Here is an 18,609-nt window from a genome sequence, read left to right as displayed (position 1 = left end):
GGGGAGCGGGGAGCACAGCCAGCTGCCCCCGTGGGCCTGACCTTCAGAGACAGGCCCTGAGCCCCCACGCTTCCCAAAGCAGGTTCTGAGCAGGGATGCGGTGCTGCCCCAGGCTTGACGCCAGGACGGCCGCTCCTCCTTGAGAGCTCTGGCCCCGCTCTGCAGCTCTTCTCCTCCAACCAACCAAACCCTCCTCCACGGAGCTTTCCCTGGGCCCCTCGGACCTGGGGTCGGGACTAGTGACAGAATCGCAAGCCCTGGGGAAAAACAGAGATGCAAGGCCTCTGTTCAAATGTGAAGGATTTCAGGGTGGCAGGAGCAGAGCATGAAACCCCAGCACAGGGCTCTGAGCAACTCACATGCCACATGCCGCTGGCACCAGCCCTTCTGCCATCCGGATGGCCCATTTGGGCCCTGAGTTATTACATGACTCGTGCTACAATTTAATACCTTTATTTTAACTTGAACATCGAATAAGATGTGTGGGGAAGCCATGGCTTACACCTTCCCGTGCAAAAACCTCCCAGGACTCGTGATGGCACTTAGGACAGACTCGATTGCCTTGAACTCATCTTAGGCTTGGGGAGCTCCCCGAGAGCGTGCCTCCCACACTCACCACTGAGCCCTGTGCTGAGCCCGTGAGAACGAAGGCTTGGTGAGGTGCCATCCTTCACCTCAAGGGCAGAGACTCTCAATCGTGACCCAGCCACTGTGCCATCACGAAGCATGTGCTCTGTGTCACACACCCCACTGGATGCCCGGGATGCATTCCCCCCACAAAACTCCCAGGCCACAAAGGAGACCAAGACGCTGCCTGCAACTGCCTCCAGCTATGCATGAAGCCTGAGGGCCACCCCGCAGGCTCTGGGGTCACCCCAAAGAGGGGCCTTGCCCAGTCCTGGAGCAGGTAACTCCTGACTAACACCTATCCATCTGGAGAGAGCTCATGGCAAACTGAAAGCTGTTCTAAGGCCACAACAGGAAGTCCTGATTCGCTCGTGTCCCTGACGTGGCCTGTGGCTGCTATGCCCACGTGCCGCCAGGCGGGCCAGCAGAGACAGAGCGCCAGGGCGGGAAGTGGAGAGCAGGTGGGAATTCAGAGGGGCCTAGGGAGTCCCAGTCATGCCCCAGCTGAACGTCCGTCCGGGGAATGAGACACAGCTCCAACCTCTGCACCTGGCTCATCCCTCTTCTTCTCTCTCTTCCTCACCTACTGCCCGGCCAGGGAACCATGGCTGGGGCCCCCCAACCTCTTGGGAGAGGAAGCCCACTACAGCTTTTCTGCTCACCATCCCACGTGAGGAGGGCACCAGGCTTCCCCTAGATCCCTAGGGCTTTTTCCTGTCCTCCCCCTTTTTGAAATGTTAAATATACTTGGAGGTCATTAAGGAAGCAATAAAACCTAAAGCGATTTTTTCTTTTTTTTTTTTTTTTTTGTCGTTTTGCCATTTCTTGGGGCACTCCCACAGCACATGGAGGTTCCCAGGCTAGGGATCTAATCAGAGCTGTAGCCGCCGGCCTCCGCCAGAGCCACAGCAACACAAATCCAAGCCATGTCTGCAACCTACACCACAGCTCATGGCAACGCCGGATCCTTAACCCACTGAGCGAGGTCAGGGATCAAACCTGCAACCTCATGGTTCCTAGTCGGATTCGTTAACCACTGAGCCACACGGGAACTCCTACTCTTTTTTTTTTCTGTCTCCTTTGGGCCGCACTCCCAGCATATAGAAGTTCCCAGGCTAGGGGTCAAATCAGAGCTGTAGCTGCCAGACTACAGCACAGCCGCAGCAACACAGATCCAAGCCACGTCTGCGACCTACAGCACAGCTCAGGACATGATTTTCTTACCTTCAAGGTAACGTCTCCCTTGCTTCCTCCAAGCCAGGCCACTCTGATCTGTGCCACCAGAGGGCAGCAAAGAGCCAGCAGCCCCCAGCCAAGGGCAGTGTGAGACCCGTGACCAGAGGGGCAGGTACAGTCCTCGTGGACTGTGAGCCAGGCCCTGTGCTGACAATCTTACATGCCTTATCCCATGGAGTCCTGGTGACAATCACAGCAGAGAGTCTGTCCTTTAGCTCCACTCCCCTGATGAGGATACCAAGGCTCCACAAGGTGAATATACTGCTGGTACTCACAGAGCTGGCAGGTGGTAGACACAGGATTCAAACCCCCATGTCCGCCTCCAGAGCAGGGCTCTTGCTCCCTGAAGGACACGTGGGAATGCCTGCCGGCCTCGGCCCCCAGGAAACTCTACTTGCCCCTGCCCGGGCCCCACCTACTGCTTACTGAGTGAAGATGAATCAGCCAGTTAACCTGAGCCACATGGACCACCAGCACGGTCAGGTGTGTTTGGGGTGTACCCTGTTTCTCCTTTCAGAAGCAGAGGCCTACAGCCACATGAGGCCCCTAGGGCCTCTCCCACCCATCCACGAAGCGAGCCCCCCCACTGCTCTGCCCCACTATTGACGGACACAAATTGAGCCTGAGTGCATACACACAAAGAGTTCCTGTTGTGGCGTAACGGAAATGAATCCAAGTAGTATCCATGAGGATGTAGGTTCAATCCCTGGCCTCGCTCAGTGGATCAGGGATCCGGCATTGCCATGAGCTGGCGTGTAGGTCGCAGACACGGCTCAGATCCCGAGGTGCTATGGCTGTGGTGTGGGTGGGCAGCTGTAGCTTCGATTGGACCCCTAGCCTGGGAACTTCCATAGGCCATGGGTGCAGCCCTATAAAAGCAAAAAAAAAAAAAAAAAAAAAAAAAAGAAAGAAAGAAAATATTCAGCCTGAGTAGAGGCAACCAGCGATGTTTCCTGGCACCACCAAATAAGTTGAGTAAGAAAAATGACGATGCTATCAACGTCAACTCAACCTTTTAGTTGGAAACAAGCTGAAACCATCAAGATCTCGACCTCAAAATATTAATTCAAAGCCAAACTTAAAATAATTGGCCCTGGTTCACAAAGAGGAGAGCTGATATTCTGGGAGGGGTAGTGGGATGTCTAATGAGATGCAGGTGAGACGCTCAGCTATCACTCAAGGTCACTCCCCCAGAGCACAAGGGAAGATAAAGGCTCAGGCTTGTTCTTTCCACCCACGGTTTCATTGAAAGCAGCCCTCACACAGGAATCATTTCTAAATTACAAAGGCTTTTGTTCCCCTGAAATAATGGCCTGCAAAGACAAATTGGATTTAAGCATTTGCATTCGTACAGTCAAAAACAATTATAAACCAAGAAAATCATGAGAGAGACATCTTTTTTTTTTTTTTCTGTCTTTTGTCTTTTTTTTGTTGTTGTTGTTGTTATTGTTGCTATTTCTTGGGCCGCTCCCGCGGCATATGGAGGTTCCCAGGCTAGGGGTTGAATCAGAGCTGTAGCCACCGGCCTACGCCAGAGCCACAGCAACGCGGGATCCGAGCCGCGTCTGCAACCTACACCACAGCTCACGGCAACGCCGGATCGTTAACCCACTGAGCAAGGGCAGGGATCGAACCCGCAACCTCATGGTTCCTAGTCGGATTCGTTAACCATTGCGCCACAACGGGAACTCCCGACATCTTTTGATTCCTGTACAGCCGCTAAAATACCAACCCTGCTGACTGCCCCTACTTCAAGGGGTAAGAAAGTTTAATAAAAACAACTACAAGAACCAGGAGCTTTTTTTTCTTTTTTGGCCACACCCGCAGCATACATACATTCCCAGGCCTGGCACTGAATACACCCCACAGCTGAGACCCACATCATGCCAGATCCTTTAACCCACTGAACAGGGCCAGGGATCAAACCCTCACCTCCGCAGCAACCTGAGCCGCTGCAGTCAGGTTCTTAACCCACTGCACCACAGTGGGAACTCCAGAACCAACACTGACTGAGTACCTTCTCAACAAACTATGATACGTCCCCAGATGAAGAACCCCAGGCTTAGAGAAGCTGCGTGACGTGTCCGAAGTCACAGAGTGGCCAAGTGGCCTTGGGTAGGCTGAACTCTTGGTTGGCAAAGTCCTAGGTAGGATGACCATATGTCCTAGAGCAATTGTGGTCTCGAGTGGTTGGCCCAGTGCAATGGAGAAAAGGCTTCCTTTTCACACGCTTAAAAGAGTTCCGGTGTGATGGATAAATTACAGAACCTTCTTCCTACAGGCCTAGTAGGAAAGTACATAGGGTGCGGGGCTGTGTGGGGTCTAAGACATAGTCATCTTCTCCCCCAGACCCCTGAGTGGGGGTCTTTGGGAAGCAGTGGTGACTCTGAGACCCCAGAGAGCACCTTGGATGGAGACTCTGGCTGGGCTGTCCTCCGGTTTCGTGGGTCCAGCCGGGCCTCCCTCCCCAGCCAGACAAAGACAGGGGTGGACGTCCATGGACTGTTGACTGGGGGCTCACACCTTGGAGTCCCATCTGTTGAATGAAGACCCAAACCCAAGCCCCGCCCTCTTCTCTGGGTGCCCACATGAGATTCCACAGACAATTAAAGCATCGGATTCTGGCTTCTGCAGGACAAAAGTCAGCTGAGCAGCTCTGCTTCTCAGAGGACTGAAAAACCCCCTTTCCTGGACAACTCAGTAAGCATGGGCTGGAAGCAGGGCATGAGCTACTGCAGAGGAGAAGGAAGGGGATATGGGCCTCTGACATCTTATTCGCTGGGAGCCTGGGAGGACCAGGAAGCTCCAAGAAAGCCTGGAGCCCAAAGGAGCAAGTCCCTCCACCAGCGTCAGCCCCAAGCACATGACTCCTTCCAGTGCCAGCTTTGGTCGGGTCTGGAGCGTGTCTCCACCACAGGCTGCTCCCTTCCCTGAGCCTGGGAGGAGCTGGAGTGGAAGAGAGGCCAGAGTCCCAAGATGCAGGCCATGCTGGAGCCTCAGCCTCACTGGGCCCCCAGGAAGCTCAGGAGGCACCTGAGCCCTCTCCACTCTCTGACTCTGTGGTCCCCTCCATGTGCAGCCCTTGGGCTGGCATCCTGCTCTGAGCTTTCAGGGTACGTCCAGCTGCCACTCTATGCGAGCTCACCCAGCCCAGATAGTCAGGGATTTTCTGCACTTCTCCCCACGTCTATTCCAAGAGCTCCTCATGGGACAGATTCACAGAAGAGGCCAGGGTCCCACCCCCAGGGTCTGCCGAGCCAAGAACGCAGGCTGTGAGCCAGGCGGGTTCATTCAAACCCTGGCTCCTCTCCTTAAAAGCTGAGGGAGCGTGAACGAGTTACTGCATTTCTCCCAGCCCTTTAATTTCCCCCAGTCCCAACTTTATGGGGCTGCTGTGAGCCTTAAATGAGATCAATGTCTCAACCCAGAAAGTACGCATTAAATACACAGTAGGCGCTCACCATTATCATCCCGCCTTTCAAATGGCCAAAGGAAAACGGCAGTTTTGTACACGCTATGGGGACCCACTTGGATTAATATCACAGCTATTCGGCAGGAAAAAAGGCCCAACGTGGAGCACACACGGACCCAGGGAAGGTGGAACCTGCTATGAACGTGGGCGAATGGCCACGCCTCAGTGTTATCACTTGGAAAACAGAAATAATGATAGTGCTTCATCTCAAAGAACTTTCTAAAAACACTCGAGATGATGCAAGCAGGACAGGTAACACGTTGTGTGGCACATCCCAAGCACATCATAAATGACAGCTAAAGACAATAACATTCTGAACAACCCAAACACTCTTAAACCCCTGAGGGAAAACACCTTAGAATCTAGTCTTACCTTATATCCAAACTTTTTTTTTTTTTTTTTGCTTTTTAGGGCTGCACCCGCAGCATATGGAGGTTCCCAGGCTAACAGCTGAATCGGAGCTGTAGCCGCCGGCCTACACCACAGCCACAGCAACGCTGGATCCTTAACCCACTGAGCGAGGCCAGGGATCGAACCTGCGTCCTCATGGATGCTAGTCAGATGTGTTAACCACTGAGCCATGACGGGAACTCCCTAAACGTCTCTGAAGTTGTGAATTTTGTAACTGCTTTTGGGCCCTGGGTATCCTTGGAAAGCTGATGAATGTTCTATTTCCTCACAGACTATTCTGCAAACAATCTCAGGAGATTTTGGTACCCCTTCCGAGGTTATCCTAAGGGTTCCTGGGACCTTGTGTGAGTAATTCTGCCTTAGATCATCCTGGTTAGGCCCTCAGAGGCTGCTTGAATGCTCCTCATAGCAGGAGCCTCACAACTCATAAAGCGACTCACTCTGTGGTTGGAAAAGTCCAAATGCTAAAACGTTTTAAAATTCATGCTTCCATCAGGGCTCTAAAAGAGGTTTCCCGAGGTCCATTCTCGAGCAACACAGAGGGAACACAGTCCCTTTTTCAGGTGCCAACACTTGATGTTTTGGGAAGGCAGGGCCCACGCTGTGACAGGTCTGGCCCTCTCCCACCCAGGGGATGGCTTTTGGGCCCACTGACATCCAGGGCACCCATCCTCCCCCAGCGAGCTCCTGCGTGGCTGTGACTCAGCGCCTCTGGCAAGACATTTTATTTTTCTTAACCCCTCCTAAGCCAGTGCCACTGTTCTCAGCCCCCTCCTCACAGCCGCTAAGCAGGCCTTTAACGGACCCTCCAGGCCTCATCATCCCAGGGCAGAGGGTCAAGCCACACAGACACACAGACACACACACACCGCTTTCCATCCTTGGGTTTGGGCCACTGATCTTTTGACCCCAAGCCCATGGCTTTACATTTGTCCCAGTTAATTATCTAGTCCCACCGATTTCCTCCCTGGGACCCCACACCTCAGCCGAGAGCTTGGCTCACAGTCTATGGCCCAGTGCCTTCATCCTCAGTTCGGAGACACGTGCACAGGCCACACAGGATGAGAAAATCCAGGAGACCTGCGCATGTCCCTGTCCCAAGCTCGGGGCATTCCCTCTCACGGACTCTCTGGCATCTATGCGCGATCATCCCAGCTTCAGAAACAAGACGAAGCTGATGGAGACTCCATCGTGGGCCTAACACCAGCCCCGGACCAAAGAGCCCAGCCCGGAGTCCATCCCAGGCCTGCCTGAGCCGCCCGCCCGCTGCACCCTCCGCAGGTGCACACCGCACGGCCTTCTCGCAGATGCGTCGGTCTCTCCAACTGGGCTGAGGGATCTCTAACAACACTGGACGGGTTTCGTCTCTGAACCCCGGCCCTCAGCAAGGGCCTGGCACAGAGGAGGTGTTTTAGGACGAGGAGGGGAGGAAAATGAGGGAGGAAGCCACAGCGATGGCCGTGGGCGCATGCGCGAGAGGACGGTTCGTGGAGCGGAACCCTGAAGTTCCGGTTCTTTCTTTAGAGCATTAATTCCACACTGGGGAACCGGGGGCTATACGGTCATCCACACGTGACCAGGACGTCCGCGGGCCCCAGCCCCCAGGACCAGGCTGGCCCCAAGGCCAGGCCATCCATCCCCCCAAGTCAAAGAAAGCAGACCGGGAAGACGGCCCAGCGCCCCACTCCACGCCCGAGCCCCGCAGCGGGCCCTCCCAGCAGGCCCCCCACTCTCCCACCCCACAGCTGGCCTCCTCAAGGCCGGGGCTGCAGGGGGCGCTGCGTGTTGGGAGGGGAGACGGTTCAGGGAGCCTCTGGCCTGAGCTTTCTCAAGCGTGCTTGAGCAGACAGCCAAATTCCTGACCACCTCGCTTTCATAAAACAGATTCTGGAGCAAATTCATAGAACTTTGATACTGAGCAGTCTGGCTAAAGACAAGAAGCTTAAGAGAAAGTAACCAAACACTGGGGTAAAAATACCGAGGGGGTGTTGAACCAGTTCCATGTACACGGCACTGCTTTTCCACGCACATCTCCCCGCACAGCACACAACCCCTAGTAGGCCTGTTCCTTTCCTTAGAGGCTGCAAGTCCTCAATTCTGAAAACCGCCGAGCAGGAGTTCCACTAAACACATCTCTGCAGGTTAAGAGACTGAAAGACCCAAGAGAGGCCCAGCAGCCAAGAGACGGGGAAAGATCGAAAGCGCCATCTGGTGGCCACTTCGCAACTTGCAGGCTGCTTAACTTGGGCACTTCCTCCCTAGCTGCATCCCAGCATCTTGCTCTTTCCTTAGGAAGCCCTTTCACCAACCTGTAAAGCCTGAGCGGCTGCAAATCATGATACTCACCCCACATGACCCCCAAAATAGAGAATGGGTGCAATGGCCCAGAATGACCAATCAGAGCCCAGCATCCCACCCCCACCCCACCCATTGATTGGTTGAGATGTGAACATGTGACCTAAGAAAGTCAATCAGGGACGTCACAAGATTTACTGGGTTGAAGCTGAAAGGGACGCTTCTCTTCTCTTTGATCACAAGTCACAAGGATGTGGTCTCAGCACTAGAATTCATCTCTGGGATTCTTTGAAGAAAACCTGCCTGTGAACACAGCCCACAAGCAGAAGCAATAAAAGCAGAGACACAGAGGGACAGGCTGATGACCACTCGGCTTAGTCCCTGGATCCGGCTTTGCTGGAACTTGTACCATCCCTCTCTTCCCAGTTACAGGAGCCAACTTACTCTGCTTTTACTCAATCTAGTTAAATCTCTGTCACTCCTACAAGACATATAATACACCTTTTTTTCTTTTTGTTTGTTTTTTAAGGCCAAACCTGCAGCCTATTAAAGTTCCTGGGCTAGGGGTCTAATCGGAGCTGCAGCTACCGCCTACCCCATAGCCATTTGGGATCTGAGCCACATTTGTGACCTTAGCTGCACCTTGTGGAGCAAGGCCAGGGGTCAAACCCACATCCCCACAAACACTAAGTGGGGTTCTTAACCCTCTGAGCCACAACAGGAATGCCATAATATAGTAATAAAGGCAAAAACGGGGTAGAAGGAAAGCAAGGTCCAGTTGCATAAAGTAAATAATGCTTATGATAACTTTATAAGTGCTAAGTCTTTTAAAAACAAGTGACTGGAGTTCCCGCTGGGGTTCAGTGGGTTAAGAACCTGACATTAGCATCCATGAGGAGGTGGGTTCGATCTCTGGCCTTGCTCACTGGGTTAAGCATCCAACATTGCCACAAGCTGTGGTGTAAGCCCCTAGCCCAGGAACGTCCATATGCCATCGGTGCAGCTATAAAGAGAAAAAAAGACTACGAATAACAGCTCTACTGAATTAAACCCTGAAAAAATGATATACGAAATTCTAAAGCCATGGATTTTCAACCTAGCTAAAATTAAAAACTAACATGGAAGAAAGATGTTCTTCAAAAGCTCAAAAAGACGTAACTGTTGAGTATAATATGCATCTTTTGAGTATTTTGTACTGTTAAATATCTCTTTGTAGCCTGTGTGGCAAAATGGAAATACCCTCTGGAACTGGGGAATAAATCCTTTAAGCCAATAACCCCATTTCGGGATTCAATCCTAAGAGAAGAATTCCAAGCAAGGAAATTAATATTTGCATGGAGACAGTCACTGCAGCTTTATTTACTACAGGTGAAAATAAAGAAATAATGAAAGGAAACTCAAAAAAGGTTAGGTTACAACTGAGTATGTTATGGCACAGCGGATTCACTAAATACACGTAGCTAGACAAGCTATTCATATGCCAACTATAGAAATAGTTATCCAGACATTTGTGGAAAACCCACAATAACTTATCTGGTTCTTAATACGGGCTATGCACTATACAGACTTCATGAAACTTCATCCTAAAATAATTTAAAGGTTAGGTATTTTTTGGCAAACCCTTTTGTGTGTGTGTGTTTTTTGTCTTTTTGGGGCCGCCCCCACGGCATATGGAGGTTCCCAGGCTAGGGGTCGAATGGGAGCTACAGCCACCGGCCTACGCCACAGCCACAGCAATGCCAGATCTGAGCTGCATCTGTAACCCACACCACAGCTCACGGCAACGCTGGATCCTTAACCCACTGAGCGAGGCCAGGGATTGAACCCACAACCTTGTGGTTCCTAGTCAGATTCGTTTCTGCTGCGCCACAACGGGAACTCCGGCAAACCTTTTTGAAGGAGAGTAATCTAAGACTTGGAAAAGGTGGAACTTTTGTAATGAAAGTGGTGACAGATGAGGATTTTAAACCCCGGAGTCCAAAGCCAAAATCCACACACACGCCGAAGAGGCTACACTCCATGCACAGGTGAGATGCTGGGCAGGTCACCTGAATAGCAGGTACCAGAGTCTGCGTGGGAGCCGCTCTGTACAGTTAGCTGTCCTTTCTAGCTCATGCTCCAGGCAGAGGTGAAGGACAGTCTTTATCAGGCATCCACCAGGGGTCGGGCACTGTGCCGGGGGCTTTGTCTCTACGGCCTGCACTGGCCCTTACCGTGAGCCCTAGGGGGAGAGGCTACAGTCCTTTATTTCTAGGGAAGCTGAGTTCTGAGAGATTCAGAGGTTTGCTTCCTTTACCCATGCGGGTAACAGGGAGAGCAACAGGGCACATCACAGAGACCTGCTCATTCAAAGCAGAGGACACGGAGCTGGGAATGGTCTGGGGGCTTTGAAAGTGGGTCAGAGGGTCTCTGTGCCAAAATGCCTGGCATGGAGAGAAGAGCCCTGTTATGCCAATAGCCACCCTGATCATGCCCTCTCTCTGCGCTAACGCTGCCTCTGATTATCTCACCGCATCCTGACAGCAGGCCTTCCATCCAGGCGTTGTTGTCCCATTTTACAGATCAGGACGTAGAGCGAGGAAGCGGCACAGCCAGGCTACCCGACTAAACAACCCCTCGTTCTCTCCACACCACAGCGCGTGGCCTCTCTGGAGCCGAACCCTCCCCACACCTGGACGGCTAGAGCTGTGGCCCATTTCCAAACGCTGGAGATGGGGGGCGGGGACGGGGCACCCCACATGGCTGGGAGCAGGGGGTCCGAGGCTCCAAATGGCCGCAGCGCAGCTAGCGGGAGGAGACAGGAGCCCAGCTCCCCACTCATTGTCCCCCTTTGTGGTGTTCACTTAAGGGCTCAGAAGAAACCAATCTTTGTGTCTTTTCATGGTTAAAATTCTACATGGAACAGAAACCTCAGCGCAGCCACCAAGACAGCCTTTGTTGGGTTTCTAGGCAGTCAGGACGCTGCCTCTCAACACTTAGCGCTCAAAGAGAAAGCGGCTCGGTCATTCAAAGGGAAACTCAACAAGAGCCTTTTTCTCCTGAGGCCTTGCAATTTTGGACTCACTTTTAATCCCCGGAAGAAACGTGGGATCCCTTTTTTTCCTCCACATAGCAAGGTTGTTCCTGCAAGTTTAGAAACTGTCGGTGGAAGATTTTTGTGAGTTGGGCGGTCCCCGTTTTCTACCCCATGCTGGTAGCATCAGCTTGGGTTTCAGAACCCTGAAAACTTCATTTCTGAAAAAGCTCAATATACTCGGGGCGGGGGGGGGAGGAATATCTATCTGTCTCACATAAACATATATATCATGTACGTACCTACTCAAGTTCAGCTTTCTAAATACAAAGAAATACACAGGTTGTAGTTTCACAAACAAGCTTTAACTGCATGGCTCCAAAATCAGACGTCAGGAGGGCTTCTGAAGAAGCCTCTCCGTGGAAGCTTCGGTGTAATGGGCCTGACCTGAAATAGCGTATTTATCCAAAAGAAAAGCCACCAGCAAGTTTAAGTGCCCGGGTTCTCCACATACGCTCCCCCAGGTCCGAAAGGGGCTGTTTTCAGCTCCACAGAGAATAAACAGCTTCCGAAGGCAAAGACCTCTTGCCTTTTGGGGGCCCCAGATTCCTCTGCAGGCCCCTCACTGCCAAGGCCATCCCATCTAGAGCCGCTCGAAGGCGCAGGGCTCCCCCTGAGGCTTCCAGCAAAGCCTCAAGCTCCCCCGGGAAGAGGGACACTTCGCCTTCCCCTGCAGGTGTGGGGCCTGGTGCCTGGAGGCGCTCGTGAACCCCGCAGTCAGCAAGTGTCGGAGCCAGAGTCCCGCCAAGGCCGTGACACCGCAGCCTGGGTTCTCCGGCCCCCGCCTCTGGCACCGCTGCCCGTCTCCAAACCTGGGCTCCGCGCAGGAGAAGGTCTACAAACCTGCTGATCAGACTGTGCTGCTGACATGGGCGATTGCGCTGCTTCTCTTCAAGGGGCTTCTTTTCCACTGAGCCACCCAAACAGGCTGTGCCCGATCACACGTCCTGGGACCCCTCTCCCCCAGACGGCGTGATCCGCCAGCCTCTCTCTTCCTTGTTCCTCTATCAGCCAACCCGCCGCACACAACACCCCTGTCAAGGACCCCAGGATCCAAAGGTGGCAGTGGCGCAACCATTTGGGAGAGGCATGTGACCCGAATATTATCATCATCACAAATGCCCATTTCTGGCATCTGACCAGCACTCCCTCGGTGGGTGGCACACACTCCAAGGGGGCCACTGAAGACCCATTTAATAAAGGAAAGTCAGGGGTGTGCTGGGACCAGCTCTACCAGCCCAGGAGAGCCGATGGGCTGCAACCAGCTCAGAGTGTTTGTGAGATGATTATTAAATTGTTGGTCATTTGATGATGCAGAATTTACTCCACAGAAACCAAGAAAGGCTACAAATCAGGGCGTGTTTGGGTTCAGTTTGGTTTTTCCCAGAGGCGCTGCCTATGCATTTACCAGCACACCTCTGAGAGGACGTGCTTAAGAAAGTCAGACGGGATAATGCAGTCCCCCAGGTTTAACGACAGTGGGGAGCCGTCGGCCACTGAGCCCTGGGGAGTGAGAGCAACGGCGTCCCAAGAGGGGGAGGCCATCCCCAGAGCTGGGGAGAGAGGCCAGCCAGCTGTGCAAGAGATGGAAAGAAATACCCCAACTTCACCCTATTCCCACTGGACCACTTCTGGCTCGTGTCTGCCACTGACTGAGCCCACCTGGAAGCAGAGGACGAGGGCAAGAATATATTCAGGAGTTCCCGCTGTGGCTCAGTGGCAATGAACCCGACTAGTATCCATGAGGACGTGGGTTCGATCCCCGGCCCCACTAAGTGGGTTAAGCATCTGGTATTGCCTTGAGCTGTGTTGTAGGTTGCAGATGTGGCTCAGATCTGGCGTTGCTGTGGCTGTGGCATAGGCTGGCAGCTGCAGCTCCAATTCAACCTTTAGCCTGGGAACTTCCATCTGCCGCAGATGCAGCCCTAAAAAGAAAAAAAATAAATAAATTCAATGCACAAGTACATGTGTACCTTTCCAGAAGAGCCCCCAGGGAACTGGTCACAATGGTTACCTCCGGAGAAGGATGCTGAGCAACGGGGGTCAAAAGAAGAGACTTCCTTTTCACGAGGCTCCCTTTTATAAAGTCTGACTTGCATTCCTGCGCACATAGCATCTTTTTAAAAAGAAGGGAGTTTCTTTTTTCAACAACAATGCTTTTCTCTCTTTACACATCTGGGTGCTTAGGAAGTGCCGAGTTCTCCATCTCGTGGGACGGTAAGTGGCTGTCATGGGGCATGAGTTCAGGGAGCGGCCCTCCCAGGATAAGGCACTGCAGCAACACCCACCGGGGACAGTGCTGCCGTCCCCATGATGCGCGGTAGGATCTGCACCGAAGGAAAACACGGACTGGGGATTGCGATTCTGCCCCAGATTGGCTCTGGGAACCGGGCAATCCCTCTGAGCTGCAGGGCCCGAGACTATGATGGAATGAAACCACCACCAACTTGTTGGGGCAGAAGGGGGCAGGTTTGGGTGCCAAGGAGAGGAGCTGTCCTTCAAGGCAGAGGCAGCAGTCCCCGTCAAGGGACTGGGAAGCTGCCCCTGAGCCCTCTTCTGTCCAAGTCCTTTGCGCCCACCTCCCAGCCTGCCCTGTGGACAAGCCTAAGCCAGCAGATGCCTCTGGAAAGCAGGCGCTGAGCTCCACCTCGTGGCCGCTCACACAGCTCCTGGGAGGTGGCAAAGGATCCCCGAGTGAAGGCTGCAGGGCTTGCAACCCTGGGAGCAAAGACTGGACCCACGAGTTCAATCAAAACCTTTGACACCTTCTCCTCTGCTGCCCTCACCCTCTTTCACCCTTGTCCCTAAAGAGGAAGAGCCACCCCTGCAAGATGAGTCCAGGCCCCACCCAAAGTCCCTCTGCTGGTCAGGAGAGGATCCCTGGGAGGCCCTCAGACAAGGCCGCATCCACCTGCTGCGGCCTCAGCAGGAAGAAATACCAACACAGGACACTCTAGCATCTCTGTTCTACCTTTAATAAATGAATGCTTTGAACCTCAGCCAAAATACTTAATGAAATCCTGCCACAGGACCCATAAAATTTTTGGCAGGCCTTTTTTTTGTTTTTTGTTTTTTTGTTTTGTTTTTTTGTCTTTTTGCCATTTCTTGGGCTGCTCCTGCAGCACATGGAGGTTCCCAGGCTAGGGGTCCAATTGGAGCTGCAGCCGCCGGCCTCCGCCAGAGCCACAGCAACATGAGATCCGAGCTGCGTCTGCAACCTACACCGCAGCTCACAGCAACGCCAGATCCTTAACCCACTGAGCAAGGCCAGGGATCGAACCCACAACCTCATGTTTCCTAGTCAGATTCGTTATCCACTGAGCCACGACGGGAACTCATTTGGCAGACTTTTAAAACCGTTAATTGAGGAATTCCTGTCATGGCGCAGCAGAAACGAATCTGACTAGTATCCACGAGGACACAGGTTCAATCTCTGGCCTCGCTCAGTGGCTTAAGGATCCTGCATTGCCTTGAGCTATGGTGTAGGTCACAGACACGGCTCCGATCTGGCATGCTGTGGCTGGGGTGTAGGCTGGTGGCTACAGCTCCAATTCAGCCCCTAGCCTGGCCATCTCCATATGCCACAGGTGCAGCCCTAAACAATTCAAATAAATAAATAACAGTAATTCATAGTGTGGTACTCTATGATCAAGAAATGGAGGCAAATTCAAAGCTGTTTGCTACCTGTGTTCTCTTCAGCCTGTGGGTTTCTTTTTTGCATTTAAGGCCTCAGCCATGGCATATGGAAATTCCCAGGCTAGGGGTCAAATTGGAAAGACAGCTGTCGGCCTACAAAACATCCACAGCCACCCCAGATCCAAGCTGCGTCTGAAACCTACACCCCAGCTCACAGCAATGCCAGATCCTCAACCCATTGAGCAAGGCCAGGGATCGAACCCGCATCCTCATGGATCCTAGTTGGATTCATTTCCACTGTGCTGCCATGGAACTCCCAGCCTGGGGTTTTTCATTATCAACTCATTGCAGACAATGTTCAGTTTTAAATGGTGTCCCCCCTTCCCCGAGAGGGGAACGGAGCCAAATGCCCCCCCATGCACCAGCCCTGCAGCCAGTCCCTTAGCTCCCCCCGCTCCCCACCCCCACCATGGAGCACGGACTGAGTAGAGGGCTTGCACAACACACAGGGACGCACACCTGTGCAATGCACTCCCACAAGAGGTTGGTGAAAGCAGGTGCAGGAGGCTGGCCTAGGGAACTCAGGTTCCTCACCTGCCACTGAGGGACCAGGGATGCTTCTGGTAAAGCTGGAGCTGGGAAGCACCTCACCCACTGGCCTCTTAGTGACCCAGACAGGAGATGAAGGCCGGAAAGGGGACGGCCCTCTGCCTAGACCCAGACCTGTCCCCAGCTCCCTTCTCGAATGTTCCTTCCCAGAGCCACGCTGTCTCTGGGGAAGGCTTGGGGAAAGACCATCTTTACTGTGGACTGAAAGGAAGAGAAGGCCATGCCCGCTCACCATGGTGGACCCTGCTCCCTGGGAAACGACGTGAGCCTCCCCTTGGGTCCAGCACTGTGGCAGCAGAGGCTGCGTCTGAAAGGCCTCCAGCAGGTCCCTGTGTCCCCTCCTCCTACTTCACAGACAGGCAAACTGGGGTCACAAACAGAACACAGCCTCGTTATGAGGCCTCAGCGGGGGTGGGGAGACAGCAGGGAGGGGGCTGCCCCGCTGCACCCTATTCAGCAACAGGAAGCTGATGCCCCAGGGGCCCCTCGACACCACATGCAGTGTGGACAGAGCCGGGCCCAGGACACTGGAGGGCAGGGCAGAGACAGGTAGATCCGCCTGCGAGGCGCCCTCCCCACCGTAAAACCGGAAGCGACAGCTGCCTTCTTGGGGCTCGGGTGCAGAAAAAGGGTTTCTTACACTAATTTCAATGGAAACTACAAGAAAGAAACAGAAAGCATATCTTTCCTTTTCAAAATGAAAATAGAGCAATTGAAAAATAGAACACTTATTCTGAACATTAAGAAAAACACGGCCATTTCTTCCTGATTGGCTCACCACTCAGACTCCCAGACTCCACTGAGCGCTCCTCCAAAGACTTGAGGGATTCTCTCGAGTGGGGGATACCCACTGGCCCCCTGGTCTCCCCCACCAGGGCACCGCTCACATCTCTTCATGAGTTGGTGAGCCCCCCCAAGGGCAGAACCTGGGGCCAAGGCTCCTCTGAGACACCCCGAGGACTCAGCCAGCACCCAAACCTAGTAGAAGCTCAGTCAATGTTTGAGACCAACCAAATGAACAGCCACCTGGACTCATGAGGAACCACAATTGAGCACCCAAAAAACCTCACGCGTGCAATGCTGTGCATCTCGCGGGAATCAGAAAACAAGGGTGAACAAAGTCTAACACCAGTCCTTTGAGGAACGTGCTCTCTCACACATCCGAGGTTTACAGGTTTCCAGTTCGGTGGATCATGGCCCCAGAAGAGGCCTCTTCTAGCTCTCAGGTTCTCCAACTCTGGGCCAGAGGTTACCAGCTCTGGACCCACGGAAACAAAGACCCAGAGGAGGAGAAGCAAGGCCAGGCTGCAGTGGGATCAGAGTTCAAGTTTATTTTTGTTTGTCTATAGTTTTCCTTGTTAAAACCATGAACTTGAATATGGGATTTAGACATGTCATTGACAATTTTTTTTTTTTTGTCTTTTTTTGCTATTTCTTGGGCCGATCCCACGGCATATGGAGGTTCCCAGGGCAGGGGTCCAATCAGAGCTGTAGCCACCGGCCTACGCCAGAACCACAGCAACGTGGGATCCAAGCCACGTCTGTGACCTACACCACAGCTCACGGCAACGCCGGATCGTGAACCCACTGAGCAAGGCCAGGGACCGAACCCGCAACCTCATGGTTCCTAGTCGGATTCGTTAACCACTGCGCCACGATGGGAACTCCCTCATTGACAATTTTTAAAAAATAATTAAAATACTTAAAAATAATAAGATGTGAGATCAACCATCTCCCTCCCATTTCTATGCCCCCGCCCCCCACACACTCACACACTCACTAAGGCAACCACGGTGCTCACAGTTTCCTGTGCTAGTTCCAGCGTTTCCTTTGGCTCAGACTAGCAAGGTGAGTATTTATTTTATAGCCCCTCTCTTTTCACATAAACCATCGCCAACCATGCATACTGTTCTGCATTTTTCTTTGCTGGTGTTTTCTTTTGTTCCCTTAATACATGGTGGGGACTTTTCTAGGCCAGTACATAGAGTTTGCTCACTGTTTTCTTACAGCTGCAGCGCATCCTTCTACCCGGATGCAACGTGCTTTCTTTACCAACCCTCTATTAACACACAAGGATCGTTTCCACTGTCTATATTTGAAACGATACTGTAATAAATAGTTTTACATCATGTCACAGTTAAGCAAAAATGCTTGCTCAGGGTTGGCCTCCTTGGGGGAGCCTCTCCAGGCTTCTCAAGCCACCCTGGATCTCCCACTTTCTCCACACCCCCTTTCGATATTTTCTGAGAGCCTCTGGGGCCCAGGAGGAAAACAGAGTGGAAAGCCCAACCTCTCAACACAGCCCTCTCTATTCTGAAGGCAGAGCTGTGCCTCCGAGGTCTCATGCATCCCCTCCAGCCCCCCAGCCCCGTCCTCTCCCCACATCCCTACCCCCCAGCCCAGTGCCCACCTGCTTACCCAGGGGGTGACTCAGAAACATGTCATCAGGGCTGGATCCAAGGGTCCTCGAGTTGCAGTACGAGCATCACCCCTTTTCCCCAACAGGTGGCGCTGCTTTCCACCTTTCGACACCCAAGCTGCTCTCCTGGAAGCCCTGCTCCTCGGAGAATAAACTCCTTTGGCTGAGGTTCAGCTTTAATCATGGCCTTTGAGTCACATACATCCACACATCTCTCTCCTGGATTCTCCCAAGAGCCCAAGGTCACGACTAACATTTTCTCGGCTTTCTCCCTTCTCTGGCCTTTTCCACATAGCAGGTGTGTGTGGTTTGTGTGGTGTTCCTGCACAGCGGGAGACACAATCACCCAGTGGGTAGGAACTCAGGCTTCCGAATGAGACTTAGGTTCAAAGCTCGACTCCACCGCTGACATGTGCCACAACCCCTGCCTGGCAGGTGACTTCGCCTGTCTCGGCTCCCAAGGCCTCCTCTGCGGGACAGGAGCGGGACAGGGCCCCGTGCGGTGAGGATTAAATCAGGTGGACCGAGCACAGAGCCAGGCGCCTGGCGAGCGATGGGCAGAGGCCTGTTCTTCTTCCTGTAACACCGACCTGCGTTGTCTGCCCAGAGTTTGCGCCTCCCTCCTGGAGGCTTTCTTAACACACCCTGGTCTCTCCTCGCCGCCTCACACAGTACATGCATCTTCCAGCTCTGGCGTTAGCACGGGCTGGGGCACTGCCTGGAATACGCTCTCCCCACGGCTGGCTCCTTCTTATCCTGCAAGTCTCAGCTCCCACGTCACCTCCTCGAGATCTCCGCCACCTCCGCTAGAGCAGCTTTCTTCTGTTTATC

General features: G+C 53.1%; 1 protein-coding gene across 1 annotated transcript in view; it reads left to right on the top strand.

The window, feature by feature from the left end:
- Positions 1-5,720: 5,720 nt before the first annotated feature.
- Positions 5,721-18,609, top strand: part of NEUROG1 (neurogenin 1) — a 30,071-nt gene continuing 17,182 nt past the window's right edge. The window contains exon 1 of the mRNA XM_085014620.1: positions 5,721-9,717. The gene's annotated coding sequence lies outside the window, so the exon portion shown is untranslated. The remainder of the gene's footprint in view (positions 9,718-18,609) is intronic.

The sequence above is a fragment of the Sus scrofa genome, chromosome 2 (assembly GCF_054392235.1).
Source record: "Sus scrofa isolate SSC_HxYL_T2T_F1_AM1 chromosome 2, Sscrofa_HxYL_maternal_Yorkshire_Landrace_v2.0, whole genome shotgun sequence".
Classification (NCBI taxonomy): Eukaryota; Metazoa; Chordata; class Mammalia; order Artiodactyla; family Suidae; genus Sus; species Sus scrofa.
This window is presented reverse-complemented; position numbering and strand designations above follow the sequence as displayed.